This window comes from Pteropus vampyrus, unplaced genomic scaffold (genome assembly GCF_000151845.1).
Source record: "Pteropus vampyrus isolate Shadow unplaced genomic scaffold, Pvam_2.0 Scaffold39, whole genome shotgun sequence".
NCBI lineage: Eukaryota > Metazoa > Chordata > Mammalia > Chiroptera > Pteropodidae > Pteropus > Pteropus vampyrus.
The window spans coordinates 668,181-678,168 of NW_011888820.1; positions in this window are offsets into that span (position 1 = coordinate 668,181).

Sequence of the window (9,988 nt, forward strand, 5' to 3'; positions counted from 1 at the left end):
TGACATTTGATGAGAAAACTAGAGGAGGAGCAATTAACTAGTGGGAATGAGTAGAGAAGAGAGAGAGAGTGGTCCAGGAGGAAATAAATACCATTTACTAAGACCGTGGTGTGAGGTGAAAAAACTGAGTGCACTTGTGAAAGTAAAAGAAAGCCAACATGTGTGGAATGTAGTAGACGAGAGAATCCGGAGTTGACAAGCTACAGAGGTAGGCAGGGGCCAGATCAAGCAGCCATAGCACTCTGCTCTAATGGAGTGTCCAGACTCATGATGGATGCAAAGTAGGTTTCACCTAGCAGAGAACTAACTTGGTGGTGAATTTAGTAGTGGTGCTTCCAAGGGGCAGAATAGTTTAAAGACTGTCCCATTAACTGGCCCAGACTGAGGCGTCCACCTCATAACTGGTCTTCCTCCCACAGCTCTGGCCTCCTCCAACAGTTTTCCACTCAGCTACCCAGAGATCAAGGCATACATATCATGATACCCCTCTAAATTCAGTGGCTTCTCACTGGTCTTAGTAAGAAATCTGCAAATGTTAATGTGGTTTCCAAGGCCTTCCAGGATCTGGCCTCTACCTGCTCTACATCCTTATTCTTACCATTCTGCATGTCTTCTCATCTGCCATCTTGGTATTGCAGTTCTGCCTCTGTGTTACACTCTTGCTCATCACTTGGTTTCAGGCCTCACACATGATCCTTTTCCAACTAATGTCTACTTAACCACACTGCCTTAGGGCTCCACTTAAATGTCCTTCACACTTTCTCAAACCCTGAAGACTAAGCTGGGTCTCCCCTAGTATATATTCCCATAGGTCCTTGCTCCTCACCATTGTCAGGCCTTGGATACTGTCTGGTGATCTGTCAGCTCCATGGACCTGTGCCTCATCCTTTTCTGTTACATAGTGCCTAGCGGTAAGTAAGTGCCCGGAATGTAGGAAACATGCAATAATTATCTGTCTAATATTCTGTGTGATCTGGGAGGTGGGGTGCAGGTAGGGTGGAGAGGAAATTAGAGGAAGAATTTCTACAAATAGTTTTCTATGTGTTATCATGGAGTTCGATAGCTCATCGTCAACAAAAATCGGCATGAATGAAGAATTTTGAGAATGAATTCTTCTAAAGAGAACTTAGATCCTTTCTGGAAGCCCTTCCAATGCTAAAGATCTGCACTCTCTTTGCCTCCAGGCTTTGTGTCCCTGCCACATTTGTATAATGTTCTCACAGTTGCTAAGCTTAGGAAGTTACCATGTCATGCCAAATAATAAGTAAGAACACAGGCTTTAGAGGCAGGCAATTCAGTTCAACACATGCATTGCTTGCACTGGGTTCAAAATAAGACAGAGTCCCTCTCCTCGTGACTCTATGTATATTATAGTCTGGTGTGGGCAACAGACACATAAACAGGTAATTTTAATTTAATGAGCAAGCTGTGAGAAAAGTATGCAGAGTGCTTCAGGGGCAAGCACCACTTATAAGCATATCCTTGGGCAAACAGCAACCTCTCTCAGAGCCCCAGTTTCCTCAGATATAAAATGGGGCCACAGTTTCTACTTCCAAAGAATTGCTTTGAGAACTAAATGAGATAACATCAGTAAAACACATAGCACAATGTTCTATACACAGGAGGCACTCAATAAATAGTATCCATCAGATTATGTAATAGGGCCAGAACCCAGAGTTCTTGTTCTATCTGTGTTGGCTAAATTTGTGTGATTCTCCCACCACAAACTGAATTTTCACATAACCCTATGCACTGTAGTACTTGTAACAATAAAACACACGGTAATATTTGTCCTTGTTCACAGGAGAGTCTGGATAAGAAGTGATGACTATATTAGCACAAATCCATGACTGCTACTCAAAAAACACCTTAGAGAACATTCTGTGCTGACAGTGGGCCTGGTCCATTGTTTTAATACGTGAAGAACAAAATGTCTATATTATCATTGTAACTTCTTCCCCCATCTTCTCCTTACTTCTGTCCACTAGTCGTTTTTTTTTTTTTTTTTACTCTATTGCCAACATTATTTCTGGCCTGCTATTCTAACAACATTAACCCCTTTACTCCTTCTATTCAGAAATCTCAAAGATCTTCTCTGAATCAGAATCAGACTCATAATTATGTTCTAGGTTTCCCCTACTAGGTGGCCCTTAATTCACCCCTGTCTGCTACAAATCATTAAAGATCATCTCTCTGTTTTGCCCATATCATCATTCTCATAACTTTTTCCACGGGGTCCAGTCAGGACAGCCTTGCATAGAAGTGGTTCCCAAGGTTGTGAGATTGAAAGGCCATTGCCAAAATCCTCCCAAAGAATCTTCCATATGCTGGTCACTGTGTTCTAGATTATGTCTTGGGGATTTCTTATTTTAGATTAAGAAGTTGACTACCCAAATGCAAATGAGATTTGGTTGGCTTTTTCTTATTGATGAGATTTGACTATTTTAGAGAAACCTTGGCATAAAGAAATGCTATTGGACTTTGTTTAAAGTATTTATTGTGAACTTGTTTTTCTCAGTTCTTTCAGTTCCTCATAGTCCATTTATTGAGATAATCATCTATCAGATGACCATTCCCAAAGAATGCTCCTTTCTTCTAGAGGTCATCATCTTATGAGTATGAGCTCATTGCTGGAGAAATGACTCATAATCTGGTATATAGTGGTTAACATCATTGTGCTTAAAAATTATTAGCTTTATAAACATTAGAGTTATGTTTATCACCATATTATATATATACATAGATTCCTATATATGTGCCATGAATTCCTCAAGATATCTGAAATTTGAGCTACACAAAAACTCAACTCATTGCTACAGTAACATCATTCTAAGAATGACCCCCCAATGATCCTCACCCACAAGCCAGAACCAAAAGCCAGGAGAGAGAAACCAAGAGCCTAGAGAGTAAAGCAAAAAGTAAGGGAGAATTATTCCCAAGCGTTCAAACCTATTCAAGTTGGCCCAACTGGATGTCAAAACTGCTTTGGACTGATAACTCCTTTGTGCCTTCCATTTACCCCTTTATGGAACTGAAATGCCTATAACTATCTTATGCCAATTCCCCATAGTATGTTACGAGCAGATAATTTGTTTCTTTCATTCCATATGTCCACAAATAGAGAGTTGTGTTAAGAATTAATTATACCCAGGAAGCTCATCAGTACCTGATTTAGATGATGATATTTTGGACTTTTGAGCTGATGTTATAAAGGGATAAGTCCCTTGGGAAGCTTTGGAGGAGGCACATATATTTTGCATGTGGGATAGACATGGATGGTTGGGGGTCAGAGGGTGGACTGAAGTAGTCAGAATTCTATTTCAATGTCCCTCAGTCTTGTATAATTGTCTCCACTTTGAATGTGGATGGAACTTGCGAATATGATGAGATATCATTCCTGTAATTATGTCACATTGAATGTCAAAGGGAGATTATTCGGCTAGGTCTAATCTAATTCCATGAGCTCTTTAAAGCAGAGTTTTCTCTGGCTGGTGGAAGGAGAAGTCAGAGATTCAAAGCATGAGAGGATTCAATGTGAGGAGATTCTCCTGCTGGCCTTGAAGGATTCTGCTGCTGCTGTGTTGTGAGAGTTTGTGAAAAGGAATACCAGTGGCCTCTGGGAGTAGCAAGTGGTCCCCTGCTGACGGTCAGCAAGAAAAAAAGGACCTCAGTCTTACAATCACAAGGAACTGACTTCTGCCAAAAACCTGAATGAGCTTGAAAGCAGATTCTTCCTCAGTCAAATCTCAAGAGGAGAATGCAACAGGCTGACACTAATTTCAGCGCTCTGGGGCTCTGAGCAGTGAACCAAATTCCTGCTTTCTAGACTTCTGACAGACAAAATCGTGAGCTAATAAATGGGTGTTACTTTAAGGCACTAAGTTTATGGCAATTATATTATGCAGAAAGAGAAAAGTAATACAACTCTTAAATACAAATTGACCTAGTTCAGTGTAAGTTTGCCTTTGTATAATTGAAGTCCATTCTCATTCAATTATCGACTTCTCATTGTCCTGTTCATTATAATGATTCAACAGCTAACAATCACATATTCCCTAAGGAAATTCTAATTAGTTATGTTAACCACAGCAATGGAACTGTACTAAATCTGAATTCTATAGGTGACAAGTTTCATGAGGGACTTGGGTGATAACAGAACATGTCAGGCCAAGAATGGTTGATGCAGGCAGAAGAGGGTTTGGTAGGCACTGCAAATCACATGCGTGTGGAAGGCAGGCTGGAGGTGAGGCCAAGAAAAGGTTTTTCAAAGATCCAGAGCCCAGGCTAAGACAGAGAAACAAAGGGTCAGGCACATGAGCCAAAAGTCTGTAAAATGGATAAAGAACCAGCCTTAGAAGACTGGGAACCAAGACTCAGACTCTGGACAAGAGTCCAGGAAACAAGACAAAGAACTAGCTAGCTACAATAGATGTGAGATGAGGTCACCCTGAACTCATCTCAGCGTGTTGGAAGATTATATCTAAAAAGGGGAACATATAACCCACACAGTTGGGGGCTCAACAGAGAGAAATTTACCAATAAAGGTTTTTAAAATGTGGCTCCTATATCAGCAGTATCAGCATCAGCTGGGAACTCATTGGAAATGCAAATTCTCCAGCTCTACCTGAGACCTCAGGAAGCAGAAACTCTTGTGTGCAGGGCTCAGCAATTGTTTTAAAACACCCTCTGGGGTGTGCAATTTTAAAACACCCTCTGGGGTGTGCAATTTTGATGTGCAATAAAGTTTGAGAACCACAGCAATAGTGTCTTCACCCTCATCTTCCACCAACAAGCATCTTCAGATCTGCAGAGCCAAGCCATCAACCTAGATTCCTCCGTCTTCATTAACTGACTTTCTCCATTTTCACACTAGAGCCTTTCTGTCAGGACAAGTGAATGGTGAGCAACAGTCAAAATGATGTTCATTTTGCTTTTCACCTTGGGTCTTTCATAAAGTAGATTATTGAGCTTCATGTATGCATATTAATTCAAGACGGATTTATAACAGATTACAAATATTACCACAGGAACACATCTACGTGGAATATGATCCAGAAGAGAAGGGGGTAAAAAAACAAACCATAACTTACTGTAGCCAGGCACAAAAGAAGAAAAACAAAGCTCAAAGGTAATCCTCACCTTCAAGATCTCTCACATGAAAAACAAAAAAGTTTTAGAATACAGTTGTTTATATAGTTTTTCTGAATGAAGAAAATGTGTTTTTTTTTTTGCAACAAAAATGAAGTGTATTAACAGAATACCCCTAGAGGTTATTATGCTGAGTAAAATAAGTCAAAGAAAGGCAAATACCTTATAACTGTACTTACACGTAGAATCTAAAAAAACAAAACAAATGAATAAATAAAACAAAACAGAAACAGACCTGCAGATAAAGAGAACAAGCTGGTGGTTGCCCAATGAGAAAAGAGTAGAGGGTTGGGGGAAATAAATAAGTAAATAGATGAAATAAAAAATAAAATCTTGTCTAAGTTAAAATTACATACATTAGGAGTCTTGTGTATGAGAGAGAGACAGAATTTTGTGCCTATTTTGGGTCAGTAGTTGAACATCTATTTCCTTTATTACCCAAGTATTATCTTTTTAAAAACATTTTTTTCAGAATGCTTTACTAAATGCTTTCATTAAGCGTCTCCTTGACTTTTTCTTATGTAATGTATTTTTCAACTTGTAATCTAGAACCTTACTGCAGAGTTTATCATTGTTCCTACCCCTACGTTTTCATGGTCTATCAGTTTGCAACTGCCACATGACATTAAGACATTTCTAAACTGAAACACATCAACTGAAGCTCATCTATGACTTATAATACCATTCCCTGTACATTAATTACCAAGTTATTACCATGACCTTTTATAATCTTTTGTTAAATATATAAACAAGGATACAAAGAGAAACCAGGGAGAGGCAAAAGACTTTTAAAAAGTAAACAGGATTTTTTTAAAAACTAAGAATAATAACTGGAATTTGACTGTCAAAAAATATATGTGGATGAATAAAACATAAAATAGGAAATCCTTTTTTTATCTTTTGTACTGGGATAAAGGCTACAGCCAGCCTGAGACTACACTCTTCTAAAGAAATATTTTTCTGCTATTGTTGATATATTTCCAGTCTAACTACCTTAAATCAGCCAAAGAATTATAGAATTTCCTCAACATGGACAATTAAAAGAAATAGCATTTTGCTTCCATTATACTAACGTGACCAGTACCTTACTGACTTTAATTCTGAATTTTAAAACACAACATTATATATAGAAAAGCATGCACTTTGCATTGAGAAAGAAAACAAAAATGATAGCCCCTGACAAGCAGAAATTTGACTTACACTCACAACAAGGCTATGTTATTTTCCTATTAGATGTAAACCATGTCACTGAACATCAACCTTAGACAAAGTTACTCTAAGACCATGATAAAATGAGACAAAATAAAGCCTCTTCACAATTTTGCCTAAGCACAGACAAAAACAAAGGCAGCGTGACACCTACAAAATACCAAACATCTCGCTTGGCCAAGATGATTGCTACTTATTAGACAATTACAACTTTAGCCTGTTTAATCTCCCCTCTCTATAGATAATATTTATTGACACCCAATTTTAGAATTGCCCCCTGCTTTCTTCCAGCATCTGATCTAGAACAAATGCTTGCCTCCTTAGACTCTCCCCCAAACTACCCAACCAAAGCCTCAATCCTACATTCTAATACCCTTTTACTGAGATGCTCCATCATTCCCCTTGATAGATGTTCTCCCTCCCTCTCTGCAGCAAGTAATAAACTCACCATGTCTAACTATAGGAACTTTTTTTTTTTTCCTCTCATAAACGACAGACATTTATTTCTCACAGTTCTGGAGCCTGGAATTCTGAGATCAGGGTGCCATCATGGTTGAGTTCAGGTGAAAGCCTCTTTTGAGTTGCAGACTGATAACTTCCCGTTGTATCCTCATATGACGAAGAGCAGAGCTACAGGTGCATTCTTGATGGTCAATTGTATGTTATTCTAATTTTTAAAAATGAAAACCTCGTTCACAAGGATGCCTAAAATCCTTTAATGCAACTTATAGAATGGATCCAGAAAGTAATTAATGAGTGATCCAGCAGCTTGTCTGATAGTTTGAGGCTCTATGCCAACTCACCTAGTTACTTTGCACTGTTTGATCCCTTAAGAAGCCAAACAGCATCAACTATGTGGTTCATATTTTACATGGTTAGATTGGGCTCATTTTGAAAATGGTTATTTAAAAGTAAAGAATATAAAACACCCATGTTATTATCAAAAACTAAAAAATGAAAATCAGGCTTAGATAACTTTGACTAAGATTATAATAGCCTCCATATGCTCACTATATGCAATATTAGTACTTTATACAATTTAATCTATAACTCAATAAATTGGGAGTATCTATGAGTAACAGACTATTCAACTTAGAGTGGTTTAAATAATGAAGAAAATTTACTGTCTCACATAGCTCAATGATGTTAACAAGGACTCCTCTGCTTCCCATCGTTTCGAAGCTAGCCTCAGTGTGCCCATGGTGTATCTCTTTGACTGCACGTCGGCTAAAGTAGTATCGCACCACGTGATACAAAGGTGAATCCTCAGCATTAATTTCTATGAGAGGAAATGTCCCTCCTCCTGATCTCCTCCTCAGGTTCCATTGGCCAGGACTTGGGCATGTGTCCAGGCCCTAGCTGCCAGGGCAACTGAGAACGTGAACATAGATAGACCTAGTTTTATTGCACTTCGTTTCACTGTGCTTCACAGATGTTGTTTTTTACAAATTGAAGGCAAGACCCTCCACCAGCAAAAAAGGTTACAACTCTCTTACTTGTGATGCTCGATTTACTGTGGTGGTCTGGAACCAAACTCGCACTATCTCCAACCTGTGCCTGTACCTGGAGTTTTCAGCCTTAGTAGATTGGAGGTGAGCTCTATTGGCAAGGAAGAAAGAAGGAAGGAGGAATAGCCATCAGGTAGGATACGGATAGTGTTGTTCACAGGCATTTTTATTATCCCCACTTCATGAATGAGAGAACTGAAGCTTAAAAAGGTGAAGTAATTTACCAACAATTACTTAGCCAGACGTGTAGTGCAGGATTCAAATTCAGCTCTGTAGAATTTCAAAGCCCAAGCTCTTTAAGGGTTTGGACTCCAAAGAGATGGAGTTTGTATCTCAATATCTATTTAATCTTTACCGTAGTCCAGTGAAGTAGGTAGTATACATATCTGGCACTGTTATCACTGCTGTCCTCATCATCAGTCAGCAGCAGCAGCATTTCCCCATTCCATTGAGGATGCCACCCACTGGGCACAATTTCTAGGTGATTGTTCAGAGCCCAAGTGCTCTTCTTCCATCTTTCACAATACCTGGTACAGGGAGTTTACTCCATTATTATGGTCATACTTGTACTTTGCTTATTTCTTTCATATCTGAACACTTTTTGAGATAAGGAACCATGTCTTATTATATCCTCAGCTTTTTATTTCTATCACAATGCATGGTGCATGGTATGTGCTCAATAAAACATTTTGCATGAAGATGTAGGTGAGGGTAGGAATAGCTCTATGCTGCAACAATTGGGAACTATGAGTTTCATTTCTCAACCATAGAGAAATCACCACTTCCCAGAAAAAAGCTGGATTACAAATATCTTCTACAGGAAGGTCTAAATAATAGCATCAGCACTAAATAAAACCACATACTTTCAAAAAAAGATTTTATTCTCCCCAATCCACAAAATGAAGGGCTGATAAGTAAATCTTCCTTTTTCATTTTAAACTTTGATGTGCTTTCATTGATAAAATTTATAGTAAAGTGTCAACAAAATTTCAGCTCAAAGTATTTAATCATCTAAGTCTCCAGAAAATCCCATGTGTATTATAAATTGAAATCCTTAGACAATTTAGGAATTACATTTTTTTAAAAAAACCTCAGTAATAAAATACCTTTTGGAATAAGAGGAAAATGCATTCTAGAAACATTTCAAATAAAACCAAACTTGGTAGAAATGTTCATTTCTTGAAATTGAGTTCAGGTTCTCATGTTTCTCTGTGTCCGAAGGTAGTAAACACAACTTCTCAACTCAGGATTAGTAGCAGATAGTTTATAGCACTCACCCTGAGAAATTATAAACACACCATGAGAAGCAGATGTTCTACACGAAATAGGTATTTCAGTGGCAGTAAAAACAGAGCTGACATAATGGCATCCTCACCTGCTCATGATCCACATCACAATAATATCATTAGACTCTTTTTCTTCTTGTTGATTTATAGATGGTTAAATTTTCTTTTAACGGTAAAATTGTAACAATGGTTGACTTTTCTTTCTTTGTTTTTTTTTATAAGCAGTCTGCAGCAAGCTACTGAAAAATAAAATTGTCTAATGATTAATTTTCATTCTAATTATGAATATTTTATTTGACTATTATGTAACTTTACATTTTTTTCTACAAGCCAAGATTTTTAAAGCAATATTTTTATATATCGGCCATTCATTAATGGAACCATGATTTCAATAAGAGTTCCTTCAGGAATGGCAACTATGTTATAAAAAAAAAAATGGAGGAACACTTAGCATTTATAGGTTGCTCTGATATTGGAAAATATTTTTCAACCACTAACATACCTTCTCTGCTTGTTATTCAATTATAACCTTGTTATGCAAGCTAGTTATAAAGATTTTCATTAAGAATTACAGTATGTTGGTTATAAAATAATACTGTTTCTTGTAGAAAAGTTGGAAAATACAACAAAACACAAAGAAAAAAATTATCCACAACCAATCTGCAGATGGCTAATGCTAACATTTTGGTTTACTGCCTTCTTACTTTTTTTCAAAGTGTACATAAAATATTAATATTCAACTTTTCAAAACAAATTAGAACCACAATAAATAAACTTTTGATTTCTTTTTACTTAAAATTATAACTGGAATTTTTGTTAAATATTTATAAAGAGAAC